Below are 15,269 nucleotides of genomic sequence, written 5' to 3'. Positions count from 1 at the left end.
ATGATAATATAATTATATGCAATAAAACAACCAAGAGAAAAAAACATGAGTCGTACAAAAATACAAAAGTCAAATTTATTATTACAGATTTACTAAAAAACAATGCACTCAACACCACGTCAGTCAAATCAAAACTACTCATTGGCACCACTATACTTTACACAAATTTACCTAAGTCCACACTACAACACTCCACTCTACAAAACTCCAATCTAAATTCACTCCCCCCAAAAAAACCTACAAAATTACACTCTATGAAGCTCAAATCGATTAAACCTTACACCACTGTGACACTCTACTCCACTCTATAACACTCACTCAACACCACTCAATACTGCTCAACTCAACAATAATCTATTTCACCCTCTACCAAACTGCAAAACAACTCCACTCAACAACACTCTACGCAAATCCCTCTATAGCACATCATGGCACTTTACACCACTGTATTCTACATCGCAGTAATAAACTCTACCCATCCACACTACCCCACTCTACTTCACTATACCAGACTATGCTACTCCACTAGACTCAACGCCACTCAACTTTACAACAGGCTAATCCACTTCATACCATTCCCCTGTCCTAAACTACCCCTTGCTACACCACTCCACTCTCACAATCTACTCCACTCTAGGCCAGTCTACTGTTAGACTTGGCATCTTTTGGCATGTTTCCCCAAAGTTTTTGCTTTCTGACTTCCCGGTTTTGACTCTGTTTTTGCTGGCTTAGTGGTTCTGCGCACTTTTCTCACTGCTGATCAGTGGTAAAATGCAAGTGCTCCTGTGGTAAATTGTGTCATGGATTGGTGTTTCCATGATTGGATACTTGATTTACTTGTAAGTCCCTAGTAAAGTGCACTGAGTATGCCAGGGCCTGTAAATCAAATGCTACTAGTGGACCCGCAGAACTGATTGTGCCACCCACATGAGTAGCCCTGAAAAGGTAACTCAGACCTGCCATTGCATAGTCTGCGTGCAGTCTAAGAAATATGAGCACATCACCCCGGCTCTCAAGGACCTGAAGTGGCTTCCTATTAACCTACGAGCAAACTTCCGCACAGCCTGCCTCACACACAAAGCCCTGCATACAGGTAAACCGGAATATCTGGCCAATAAACTCAAGAGAGACGGTCAGTCCAGGACCCTCAGAAGCTCAAACACGCTACTACTCATACCTCTGAAATCACAGAAACGTAAAAGATCTAACAGGTCCTTTGCGGGAAATGCTCCTAAGATACGGAACTCTATCCCCCCCACATCAGATTGACCGTCTCCTTCCTGAAATTCAAGACACTACTCAAAGCCTTCTTTCTTGAGCGGGTTGGTCCATAACGAGAACCATCGTATGACTTTGTTAGTTCACTCTCTGGTCCTAGCGAAAACCTGATGACTCTCATTTGTTCTCCGCCATGTCGCCCTCATGCTGATACTGTATAGACTTTTACGTGCTACCATGTTTTCTCATACTCTTCCTACCCTGCTTCGACCTACCTGTTATGTTGTTGCTTATTTGTATACGTTGTGAAGAGCACTGATACCTTCGGGTCTAGCTAGCGCTATACAAAACTTAAATAAATAAATAAATAAATAGTTTGTAACAGCCATGTCGACTTGGCCAGTGCACACACTTGCCAGTCCATAACATCTCCTTTTCTTACATGTCAGCAACCCCTAAGGTAGGCGCAAGGTTCCCCAAGGTTCCCCTGTGGGCAGGGTGCAGTGTATGTGAAAGGCAGGACATGCCCTGGTGTGTGTGGCATGTCCTGATAGTGAATTACGGCCAATTTCGTTTTTCAGTATTGTAAGGCTACCTGTTCCCCATAGGACAGAATGGGGAGTTTGTTTATAACATCTTATAAACATAACTGGCCTGGGGAATTAGATAGGAAAGCAACGTTTAGTATGCCTGGACTCAGAATCTAAAGATGCATCTTTTAGTGAAGGTGATTTTTACCTTCTGTGTCTGAAAATACCACTTTTGGAAGGTAGTCAACCTGTGTGCCTCTGCTGGAATGTGGATTGCCTGTCTGTGTTTTGGATGACAGAAGGCTGGGGATTGGGAGTGGCTCCAGGTAGTCTAGGTGGGGCAGGAAAGGGCTGAATAGACCTGGGCTGCAATTACGGAAGGGGAGGAGATTTTCTTGCACCTCAAAGGACCTAGTCTGCCTCTGATAATGGAGTCTCCACCGCCTGCCAGGAAGTCGCACCAGAGAAGGCAGAACTGGTTCTGGCTGGGCACAGACACTCTCTGCCTAAGAGATCAAATGATTTTGGGATATAAATATTGGGGCCCATACCCCTGAACTTTAGAACTCTTTTGGGCCAAGAAGGAAGACTGCCAAGAAGAAGAGTTGGAGAAGCTGTGAGGAGGAACTACCACTGTGCTGTGTGCTTTGCTGTGTTGGCCTGCAGTGGCTGATTCTGTCTTGGGCACTGAAAAGACTGGACTGGACTTTCTGTAATCTACTTTTGTGAGATTCTCCAAGTGCTTGAGGTAGAGCTTGCCCCCTGTTCAAGAAGTCTCAGGAACAGCAAATACTTCAAGCTCTTCTGCCCTCAGCACTGGGCACTGTGTGTTTTGTGCTGTAGCAAAAACAAAAAAGCAACTCAACAACGTTGCTGCTGACTCTGTGTCCTGAAGGCAGCGCAGAGGGCGCCATCCCAACGCTACCCTGGTCTCACCGTCAACACCTGCTGATGCCGCCACCGAGCCGCTGCTCGCACAGTGACCTGTGAGCCCCGTACTCCGCACCGGCTTGCTTCACGACGACGCCTTGGTATCCCCGCCGCTTCGTGCCAAAATTGACGCCCCTGCTTGCACCGTGGTTCGAGGGCAACGCTCATAAAGTTACACAACGCACTTCTCTCATCCCGCACCGCAGCCTTGGCCTACCGACACCAGCGCCATCGACTCCAGTTCGTCAGCTGACGACAGCACTTCAGCAACAACACCGCCGCTGCTTGCACTGCGACCTGCCAGCAGTGCGACCCTGGTCTCACCTACGACGCCATCTGACACCACCAACAAGCCGCTGCTCGCACCGCGACCTGAGGGCAACGCACCGCTGCACTTTGCACCACAGCATCCGACGCCAGCTCTCCTGACTTCAACAGAGAGGAGTTCAATCTGCAACGCGTGTGACTTCAAGGACCATCGACCTCCGGAACCGACGCCTGCGGACGCCGTGCCTTCAGAGGCTCAACGAGAGGTCGCCGACACCCTGCATTTCTAAAAGGTACTGTTCAATACTGGCACAACTGTGGGCAGCTGGGCACTCTTACTCACATTCTGTGGTTCTGCCCAAAAATACAGATGTTCTGGGAGGCAACCCTCCGAGACATAGACTCAATTTATCATACAGATCTGCCAAGACTTCCTTCTTTTATTCTTCTGGACTACCTAACGCTTTGATGTACCCCCTTAAATCAAGGCGAGGCAGAGCAATTGAGTTGGTATGAGGGGCAGCCAAGCAGGTATTACTTGCTAGATGGGGCACTGAAGGGGTTTCATCCCACTTAGATTGGCCGTATAATATGTGGTAACTACTGGGAATGGAAATGATCACAGGAGGCCTCACACGTTCCCTCCCTAAGTTCAATAAAACATGGGGGTCCATCATAGAATTTTTGTCCAATGAATTTACAGAACTCACTTGCCCAAAGTACCTCCGAGTGCTCTGCCTCACTAGCTCCCTCCACCCCCAGCAATAAGTCATTACTGTCTGCTCATCACTGGGTTCACAAATGAGATGCATGCCCGACTCACCTCACACTCACACAAGGACTAGATCTCAACATCCTCTCTTTGCTTCCCCACTTTTTTCTCTCTAAATCTACAGCCTTCGTTTAAATGCATAATCCTCACCGGCCGGTGCGGTCAAGCAGCTACCACTGGTGATCTCATGCAGTCTCCTCCGAAGCTTGGATGACTTTCAACAGGTTTCCCTGGTGCAGGGCTCACCGAGACTTCAGATTTCAGTGCAGAAGCTGCCTATGCCATCTGGCGAAGTGGGCAAGAAGGATGCATAAGGCCAAGAAGTCTCAGAGCTGCTCCCACCTAGATCCAGGATTGAGGCTGAAACATCATAGCCCAAACGTCCTCGACTCATTGTGGTGAAGGAAAGGCCCTGATCTGCACCTTGGCCACAATAACTCCTATAAATGGCACTTCCGGCTGAGGCGTCAAGATGGCGGTCGCACTCTAAGAGTGCCCTGGACCCCCTCTGTCATCCGCCTAGCTCCTGCCTCTCACGGCCACCATCGAGCCTCCATAGTACGCTGCTGAGGCTCACCTCCCTCCCGGCGGTGCACCGACTCCACCCTGGGGTTGCCCAATGCCTCCCCTGCCCCTGTTGGACCTCTCTCCTTCCGCGGCTCTTCTTGCCCCCAAGATGGTGGCCCCCTGAGCGCTCCTTCCCGGGCTCTGCTTCGCCTGTCTGGTGGCCCAACGCTTCCCCTGCCTTGCTGCCGCTACCCACCTGGACGTGCATCGGAGGCTGCTGCGGGCTCCGGAGACCTGTGGCGGAGACGACAGCGGAGGACGCCGCGCTGGTCCCCCCGGGGCACCTACGGCCACGAGAAGATCCTCGGCTGCCCCTGGAGCTGATTGCGGCCAGTGTGCTCACCGGGGGCGCAGCTGCTGCCTGAGGGACGGGGGGGGCGGCCGGGTCGGGCTGCCCAGAAGACAAGACTGCTCCCAGGACGTGCCGTTCCGCCCATTGGGTGGACGGTCTCCTGCTGACCTGGTGTGGGGCCGTGTGTGGGCCTTCTGACCCTGCGGGGGAGCGGCGGGGCGGCCGGGCCTGGGGCTACCTCTCTGGCCCCCGCTCACACCTACTGCAGGCACTGTCATCTCCACTCGAGGGGGGCCTGAGCGGAGGAGGAAGGAGGTCTGTCCCCCTGGGGGCCCGCGAGCCTGTGCTGGGGCTTGCCGGTCATCTGCTCCCCCCACCTTGCCTAGCGGGGGGGGCTGCCCCGAGTGGCCTGGCCCCGTCTCTACAGCTAGGGATTCCCACGCTCACCGCCATCTTGTGCGCGCGGGCTGGAGAGTGTGCGGCGGCCAGCCTGCAGGAGGCTTGGATCATACGAACATTGGCCACCTCGATTCCTCCAGAGGCATATCTGAAGCCGCCCTGTCCTTCGCCCGACCACAGGTGACTCTACACGCCCGCCCCCGGGACTGCTCCTCTGACGGCGAACTGGTGAGTCGGGTCTGTCTTCCCTGGAGTGGGCTGGGGGTTCGGCCACCATACCGGGTGGCGGGCTGTGCTGCTGCGCCTCCCCCTACGCGCCCCCTTCGATCAGCGGTGTGATTGGATTACCATTGCGACCGAGCAGCGGTCTGTGGATCTGCGGGCTTTCCCCCCCCGTGCTGAGGTTTCCCTCGGCCGAGAGCCTGCGGGTGGCTCAATTCATGGGCTCGACTGGTGGTCTGATTGGCCCGCGCCTCCCCGGGGTGCTGCGGCAGCCGCCTCAGCGTTTGGCGACCTGGTGCGGGCTGGGGTGCCCTAACCCCCGATAGTACGACATCTCTGCTTCCCCCTGCCTGCGGAACTCTGATACGGGTGGGCCGGATGTCCTGAAGAAGGTCCGCTCATTGTACCGGGTGGCCGGGGCCGCCTATCCTGCGCCCGTCCTACTCACCTTGTGTTGAGTGACTCCCTGCACCCATGGGCAAGCCCTGCGCACTCCCGGCCCCGGGCACCACATCTCAAACGACAATAGACCAGTTTGCGAAATCGGATCAGGGACCCGGTGGCGGAGTGGTGCCTGGCTCTGGCCCAGCTGGGGAGGATCTATCGACCATTCTTCAAGCGATTTCAGCATCCCAAACATCTGTGGAGAGCAAGATTGGGGAGGTGCGCATCGACGTGGCTCTCATCCATCAGGATCTTCGCAAGGCCATGGAGCGCATCACAGAGGCTGAATCCCGGATCTCCACCATGGAGGACGACGTCACTACCCTCAAGTCTCAATTGGCCCGTCTCCAGTCGCAGACCTCGGAGCTCCACCGCCGGGCTGAGGACGCGGAAAACAGGGCGCGCCAGAACAACTTGCGCCTCCTGGGCTTCCCGGAGGGAGTGGAGAAGAACGACACCGCCACCTTTTTGGAGAAGTGGATCCGCTCCTGGATGCCCAAGGAGAGGCTCTCTCCCTCGTTTGTGCTGGAGCGAGCCCATCGCTCCCTTGCCCCTAAGCCGCCACCGGGAGCCCCAGCCCGTCCCTTCATCCTCCGTGTCCTTAACTTCCGCGATCGGGATGCAATTTTGGGGGCGGCCAGGGAGCTGGGGCCGCTGCACCACCAAGACTCCAAGATAATGGTGTTCCCGGACTATTTGAGGGAAGTTCAGTCCCAGCGTCACTCATACGACGAAGTCAAGCAGAAACTTAGAGCATTGAGCCTTCGCTATGGGCTCCTCTTCCTGGCCCGGCTTGAAGTGATTTTTCAGAGCAAGACCCTCTTCTTCAACTCCCCGCAGGCGGCGTGGACCTGGCTCACGGAGGAGCGACCCCTCCGGCTGCAGACGGCTCGCTCCCCGTCCTAGAGGGCCCCCGCACGAGCGGAAGACACCGCGCCGAAGCCCAGGCGCCGCAGGACTGGATCCCGGTGGAGGGCTGCCCACCAGGGGGGGGGGGGCTCTCACTCGCCGGAGGCACGAGTCAAACAACCCTCGCTCCGGACCCAGGAGCGTGGTCCTGCTCCCCCGCCGCCGGAGTCCTCTCTGATTGACCTGAGCAGCGTCCCCGGACCTACTTAAACTTTACGACGTGCCATGTCAGACTCCGACCTGTCCGGTAGTCCGCTGATTCGCGGCTCAGATGGGGATTCCGGATCATGACCGACTTCATCGCCAGTACCAGGTGCTCCGGCCCGGGATCCACCGCTCATGGCCACGTCTTTGGCTCTGTGATCAGGCTCACACGGAGCTCACCAACTTGACCTGTTGGGGTCCTCACATTAATGTAACTCTGGATTCTGACTATTTTACTCCACCGATGCATGTTTCATCCTGTTTTTTTTTTCCTTTAACCTGCAGTTGCTATTTCATCCGAACGCATGGAGGGGGGTTCAACTCAGCCATGTCCCAATCTCGTGGTTGCTAACTGGTTTAGTTTAGCTGTTAGCCTCTCTGTGAGGGGTTTGTGCTTAGTTTAAGAGTGACAGATGCTTCCTGTTTCGAAGTATAGGGTGGGGGTGTTGGGGGGAGCGGGAGGGAAGAGGGACCGTTGTCTCTCCAGAGTTTGTTCTTTTTGGCCGCCCACAGGCCGCTATGTGTTGTCCGCATTGGTAGTCACATGTCCTATTGCCCCCCTCTGCTGTCACCTACGCTCCAGCTTCACTCAACCATGCCCTGTGGCACCGGACTTGATTCGGGCCCTCCTCCTGACCGCGGGGGGTTCTTCTTCCCCGCTTGCCTCACGCCATTCCTCCCCTTCACGAATGACCCACATATTTAATACACCCCTCCACATCCTCTCCTGAAACGTGAATGGCCTCCTAGACAGCATTAAACGCACTGTGGTGCTCCATGCAGCCCGCCGACACACGCCCGATGCCCTGTTTCTACAGGAGACACACCTTCTGGGCTCCCAATGCCACTTCCTGGCCCGTTACGGGTTTGACCGAGTTTGGCACTCTGGTTTTGCTAGAGGCTCCTGGAGGGTGGCCATTCTTCTGAGGCGGAGGATTCCCATTCACTGTAGTTGACGTTGTCACTGATCCGCAGGGGACGTTTGTGGCCTTGTCCGGGTTGGTGGAAGGCAATCCTCCTAATCTCCTCTGCTTTTATGTTCCCCCCACGCTCCTGTCCTCCACCCTTCGGCGAATTACACAGGCGCTCTCCTCCCAGCCACCGGGCCTCACTATCATTGGAGGTGATTTCAATGCCGTCTTGCAACCCTTTCAGGATGTGATGGGCCTCCCTCGACACACCGGTTGACCTCTGCAAGGAGCCTTACGGGCTGGACCTCGGCCATGGGGTTCTGCGATGTGTGGAACCCCCGAAAAGACCAATACACACACACACATCAGCCTCCCACCATACTCACTCCCGCATAGACCTCATTCTGATGCCTGCCACAGACTGCCAGTTGGTGTCCGGGGTCGAGATCCTCCCTCTGGGGATCTCCGACCACTCCCCCCTTTCAGTCCATCTCAGGTCTCCCCCTACTGGCCCTAGGTCTACCTGGTGCTTGAACGCCTGGTTCCTACAAGATCCCGCGCTGGTGGAGTCCCTCGGCCAGGAGCTCCGCCACTACTTTTCCGCTAACGCGGGTTCGGTCCCCTCGCAGGGTACGCTCTGGGAGGCGGGTAAGGCGGTGGTGCGTGGGGTGGCCAGGGGGCTAGTGCATGCCCGGTGTGCGGCTCAGGCCGCCCAACTGGTACAGCTGGAGTCCCGAACTATTCTTTTGGAGCAGGCTCAACTCACCGGGGACGGCTCTGACTCCTCCAGGCAATAGGCGCTGGTCCGGGATGAGATCCGGCGGCACTCCCTGGAGTCGGACAAAATGCTGTGGCGCTCCTCTGTTGCCCGCATTTATGGCTGGGGTGACAAAAATGGCAAGCTACTTCACAATCTGATATCCTACCCTATGGCCCACCGCATTATTCCAGAGATTCGAACGGCCGACGAGACCTGCCGGGTGACTTCAGCGGCTATCGCGCAGACCTTCACTCACTACTACGCTGCCCTGTACGCGTCGCGCCCCCCCGGAGCCTCCCTTGCTGACGAGCTCTGGGACTTGTCTCCCCTGCCTTCCCCGTGGACTCGCGGATTCCCTAGACGGCCCACTCACCCCGGAGGAAATCCATGGAGCTATCACCCTACTGCACTCTGGCAAGACGCCCGGACCTGATGGATTCCCCCAAGAATACTATTCCACGTTCCGCGACGATCTTGTCCCCCACTTAACAGAGCTCTTCCATCAGGTGGTGGAGGACGGGTCCTTCCCCACCAAATCTGATGTGGCGACCATCGTGGTCATCCCCAAGACGCGCCCACCTTCCCTAGACTGCTCTGAATACCACCCGATCTCACTGCTGCACACCGAAATTAAGATCTTCGCTACAGCTATAGCCCAGCGACTTCGGCCCCATCTGCCCGACCTGGTCCACCCTGACCAGTGTGGGTTCATGCTGGCCAGAGGCACCCGTCACTGCATCTGCCGCCTCCAACTGGCGCTCGCCCACCGGCACCGGCTTTCCCCGTACCTGGCCCTCCTCCTTGTAGACTTTGAAAAGGCCTTCGACACGGTGGACTGGGGATACTTAGGGGATGTCTTGGAGCGTATGGCTTTCGGCCTCCCCTTCCGCCACCTGATCCGGGTCCTTTACAACCGTCCTAGAGCCCGTGTCCTTGTTAATGGTGCTCTCTCCGATCCATTCCCGATCCGGCGAGGCACTAGGTAGGGCTGCCCCCTCTCCCCACTCCTTTTCGCCCTGGCGATGGAGCCTCTGGCGGCGTTTGTCCGGCAGGACTCCCTTATCCGGGGATGGGCGTGGGACCAGAGCCAGGTGGATAAAATTGCCCTATATGCGGATGATGTTCTGCTCTACCTGGCCGACCTGGAACACTCTGGCCCAAGGACTCTAGCTGCTCTCCTTGAGTTTGAACAGGTCTCTGGCCTTCGTCTCAACCCGGCAAAGTCCACCCTAATTCCCCTTCATCCCCCCCGGGATTGCTTCGATTGGCAAGAGATGATTCCCCTCCGGAGGCAATCATTTAAGTACCTGGGAGTGTGGCTGACCCTCCTGCCAGAATTGGAATGGGCCCTTAACATTACTCCCCTGGTCGCCCAGATGAAGCGAGACCTTAGGAACTGGCAATCTCTCCCCCTTAACCCGCTGGGCAGAAGTGCCCTTTTCAAAATGATGATCCTCCCTCGTTTTCTTTATATCCTACAGAACACCTCGATCCCCCGCTCCGGTGGCTGGTCTTGAGAAGTGGAAGGCGCACTCATCCGGTTCTTATGGGGTGGAGGAAGGTCGCGTTTGTCCCTGTCCCATTGCCGAATCCCCCCCTTCGATGGTGGTATGGGAGTCACCAATCTCCATTTCTACTATTTAGCCACCAAACTCATAGTGATCCATGACTGGTTTGCGGGCGGTTGGTCGGACCCAGCCTACCGGGTGGAGCTCGCCGCCCTGGATTTCCCACAGATTCAAAGCCTACTTTACGGCTCCCCGGTACCACAAACCCTGCCACCTATCACCAGAATGGTTTTTACAGCCTGGCGCGCTGCCCTCTGGTTGGTGTCCTGGGACCGGAAGCTGACTAGACAGACACCCCTTTGGCATGGTACCTGGCTGAATGAGGTCTCCTCCCTGGAGGGATTCCGTCGCTGGTACTTGGTGGGGATAACACAACTCGGTGATGTATGGGTGGGGGACCACATGCGCTCCTTTTCTGACCTACAACACAGGCATGCTCTCCTACACTCCCAGTTCTATAAATACTTACAACTCTGCCATGCCCTTCACATACACCTCCCTGCGCCCACCTCCCTCCCGGAATTCAGCCCCCTTGAAACTCAAGTAATGATGGGTAAACTGGGGAGAGGAGGGTGTCCCGTATTTACCGTGCCCTGGTGAACAACTGTCCCGCATCCCTGGACCGGCTTAGGGAGAGGTGGGAGGAATGGGCGGGCCCTTTAGACGAGGCCGACTGGCGGGATGCCCTTATGGCACCCAAAACCCTGACCACATCTTCCAAGCTACGCCTGGTCCAGCTATATTACCTTCACGCGGCCTACCTCACCCCGGCGCGCCTTTTTTGGGCGGGCATACGAGCCTCCCCGGACTGTGCGCGCTGCTCTGGTGCCCCTACCGACTTCTACCATATGGTTTGGCTCTGCCTGGCACTGGACCACTTTTGGGGAGGGGTGTAGCGGGAGCTCACGCAGGCTTTGGGATGGGTGGTTCCCCATGATCCGAGACACTTGCTGTTGGGTGTGTTCGACGGCCTGGATGGCTCCCGGGCCGATAAACGCTTCCTGGGTACTGCACTAGCAGTAGCAAAACGAGATATAGCGGCTAGATGGGCCCAGGCCGAGGCTCCAACACTGCAGAAATAGCGGAGGGGTGTGGACTGGTGTGGGATACAGGAGGATGCCCGGAAATGTTCAACAAAATGTGGGGCAAATGGTTTGGCCTGCTTCCGTCGTGATGGGCCCAAGTCCGCCATGTTGGTCGGTTGTAGGAGAGCTGGTTTTTATTCAGAAAAGTCTATTAAGTGCTGTGATTTTGCTGGAGGGAATGGGGTGTTTTTTATATAATGTGTGATTTAATGCCAATGATTTTCTATGTATCTAAAACTTTAATAAAATTTGATTATCAAAAAAATAAATAACTCCTATAAATGGAAACCTCTGTGAAGGAGTCATGTGACTTTGGATCGTTGATTGAGAGCCTCAACAATGGCAGGTAGTTTGTCATTGGCTTGTAGTGGTCTCTGACTTGCAAGCTTGCCTTCAATTGCCAGATGTTGCAGTAAGGGCAAACTGGTATCTCCAACCATCAATGATGGGCATCGACCACTACATCACTTTCATGTACACCAGAGGGGCACTTGTAAGGCTGATGAGGAGCACAGCATACTGAAAATGCTGTTGGCCAACATTGAACCATAGGTAATGTTTGTGGTTCTGCAGGGAAGGCGCATGAAAGTACACATCCAGCAGGTCCAGGCTACAATCCATTTGCCCGGATCCAGTGCAGACAGAACTTGGGTGAGTATGAGCATTTGGAATTTGTCCTTTTGCAGGAAGGCATTTAGTGGGTGAAAATCTAAAATAAGACGAAGGCTACCATCCTTTTTTGGCACAGTGAAGTAACAGTAACAAATTGCCCCTAGTTCTGTGGCCAGTACCCTCTTGAGGGCACCTTTTGACATTTGAACAGTACTGCTCAATCTCATGCTGAAAGAAAGGTAGGTACTCCTCTGAAAGACGCTGTGATGTGGGAGGAAGCTGTGATGGTCCAGAAAGAAACGGAAGTACATAGCCCTGCTAGATGATCTGGAGGACCCACTCAGGTGCAATGGACTGCCACTTTGGGAGAAAGTGTTGAATCCTGCCTCCCACAGAGTGATTTTGTGCTGCTAAGGGCAGACTAAAGTGGCTTGGAGGCTGAGGCCACAGGAGAGGGGGGGACTGTGAAAATCAGTGCCACCAGGTGACCTGCACATTGCCTGGCTGTTCCCTCTTTTAAGAGCCAGAGACTGCTTGATCTTCTGGCAAACAGGAACGTGAGCACAAAAAGAGGCAATTCTTTTTATCCTTTTATTTAGGAAACCTTCGGGTTTTGGGGGGGGGGGGGTTTAAAGGAGAACAAATCATTATTCTTTATAAACCATAATTTTGATGTTCTGCAATCATATCCATTAAAACACGAATGAGTTCAAAGTTGTTTTTTTTCTTTTTCAACACAACCTCCAAAGAAAAATAAATAAAGTAAATGAAATAGGTAGAAACTATCCCTTCCAGTAGGGTGATACCAATTAGTTCATATATCCATTTTGTCCCAATGAGATCATGTTTTGTTCATGGTGTTTTTGACTGCACATAGTCTTCATTTGGTACACGAAGCCTTTAGGATTGACACAAATTCTCTGCTTGGTTATTTCTTTCTTGTTTTCTCATCTCTTTTTTCTTTTCTTCTCAGAGGTGACTATACAGCTCCTCACTTAGATTTAACCCGTTGGGTGTTCCCGTTCTGAGGTTTATGATGTGGTGTGATTCCTTCTGGCATAGAGTTCTTTCTCTATTGCCACCCCTGTCATTCAGTGATACTGTTTCTATGCCATAGAATTTCACGAGTTTCCAACTGCTCATGTGGCTTGCCACTGTGTTTGTTTTGTCCTTATTAGATGTTGCCCGAACATGTTCTAATATTCGTTTTTTGAGTTCGCAAATTGTGCTGCTGACATTTTTTAGTTGGCACAGACATTCTATGAAATATACTGTGAATTGGCTTTTGCAAGAAATTAATTCTTTGATTTTCCATCTTTTGTTGTTTGCTAGTTTGCTTTCCGTTGTGGGTTTGGCGATTTGACAAACCTTACAGTTGTGACATTTGACTAACCCTTTCGTATTAAGCCATTGAGTGTTCTTTTTCCCTGTATAGTGACTATATACAAGACGATCTTTCAAGTTTCTGGCTCTTCGATATGTGATCGTTGGATGTTTTTCTACGAGTTTCCCCACAGTTTCATCCATCTGCAGAATTTTCCAGTTCTTTCTTATGATTTTATTTATCTCTTTAGAGGTTTTTTTTTAATATATATTTTTATTAATTTCAGTGTTAAAAGTCACATACAGTACTTGATCAACATTTCAGCAGGTTATACAGTACATTGAGTCATTAGGAAGAATAAACGAGGTGCAGTGACGTCATCTCCAAAAACCGCCCTCCCGTGCTCTGCAGTTCCATTTCTACAGATGGGGAAACACATGTCGCCCTTATATACAATCCATTTGCCCCATTTTCTGTCCCACTTCTTTGGACATCCCCTTGATTTAAATACCTCCTTCTCAGCTATCATACACTTATCGACCTTTTTTGCCCATATTCGATGGGAAGGCCTATCCGCCACTCCCCATTTTTTCGCAATCTCACATTTGACAAAGGTATAGCCTAGTGTGGTTAGTTGCTGTTCCACCTCATTGAGGTCAGTCTGTTCCCATACGTTGAGAAGGCCCAGTCATGGTGTGAAGGTGAGTCCCTTCCCCGGTGCATCTTGGATATGTCTTTTGGCCACCTCCCATATGGGTCTTACCACTGGACAGTCCTGTATGGTAAAAGGTTGAGGCTTGATGGCAGCCCCATAAGAAGAGCGAATCAGGTCTCGAGCCTATCTTCGCCAATATTATCCCGGTGAGATATGATCTATGTAGGATCTTAAGTTGGATTAGTCGGAAACGAAGGATGATGGCCGCCTCCCTCGGGGACATCAGTGCCGCCTGCCAGTCCTTGTCATCAAAGGGCCCGATATCTATCTGCCATTTCCCTCGGAGTTTGTGAAACATGTCTGGTAGGTTGTTGCACAGTTTTTTTTAATGTAAGTGACGTGGCTTTAGTGAGCAACGGCCCATCTAGCAGCCAATCCTCCAAGGGGGACGACTCTGGTATGTCGCTCATGTCGGGAAGAGCTGTGGTAGGGGCATGTCGAATCTGTAGGTACCTAAATACCTCCCCTGGAGCATTCTCGTATTGTTCTCTTAAATCCCCAAATTTAAGGATTGTGCCCTTCCTCACCAAGTCCCCAATTACGGAGATACCGATGGTGTCCCACTTATCAAACCCAGTCAGATGACACAGTAATCCAAGTCGTTGGGTAAACCACAGTGGTGTGGCTTTGGTCAGTACATTCGACCAGCCCAAACGGGTGTTCACCTGGTGCCAAATTGCAACTGTGTGAGCTCTGGGGCCGAAATAAATTTCCCTTCCGGGCCTTCGAATACAGCCCCTCCATATACCCCTCTGTACACATTTGATATCTGTCCAGCAGATAGGCTGGATCCACAGAAGAACATTATATCCAGTGGTTTACCGCCCTTAACTGTGATGCCCAATAGTAATGTCTAATGTCAGGGAGGGCAATACCCCTGTCGTACCACCCCTTGGTTAACTTGCTCATTGCTATACGCTGGGATCCACCATCCCATAGTAAAGTTCTGACCTCACTCTCCACCCTCACGAAACAGACATCTGGACTCTATTGAGACAGTTCTGCAAGATGTAGAGGAAACATGGGAGGGTCAACATCTTAATTAGAGCGGCGCGGCCCACTAGTGATAGAGGCAAGGACCGCCAGTGTTTAACATTGTTGCGCCGTCTGTCTAAGGGAGCGGCTAGGTTATGCTCATAGGAGAGTTGGGGATCCGGACTTATGAAGACTCCCAGGTAACAAAAGCCATCGAGGGCTACCTCCACCTTGCACCCAGTGGGGAGCCGGGTAACCGGGCCCGACGGACAAATAGCACCGACTTACTCCAGTTAATCGCATACCCCGCGTATTTCCCAAAGTTAGTGAATATGTTGAGAACACAGTATAGAGACTTGTATGGGGAGGCGAGATACAATAGGATACCATCCGCATATAAGGATATGCCGTCATCATGTCCTTCTTCCCATTTCCACCCTCTCAGCATGACATCCCTTTTCACCCACAAGGCTAGTGGTTCCAACATCTGTGGAAGATATGGGGGACAGAGGACAACGCTGCCACGTGCCCCTTTTTAGTGAAAAAAATTGAGACGTGTGGTTGT

This window comes from Lissotriton helveticus, chromosome 9 (genome assembly GCF_964261635.1).
Source record: "Lissotriton helveticus chromosome 9, aLisHel1.1, whole genome shotgun sequence".
Lineage (NCBI taxonomy): Eukaryota > Metazoa > Chordata > Amphibia > Caudata > Salamandridae > Lissotriton > Lissotriton helveticus.
Note: the sequence above shows the minus strand (reverse complement) of the source record.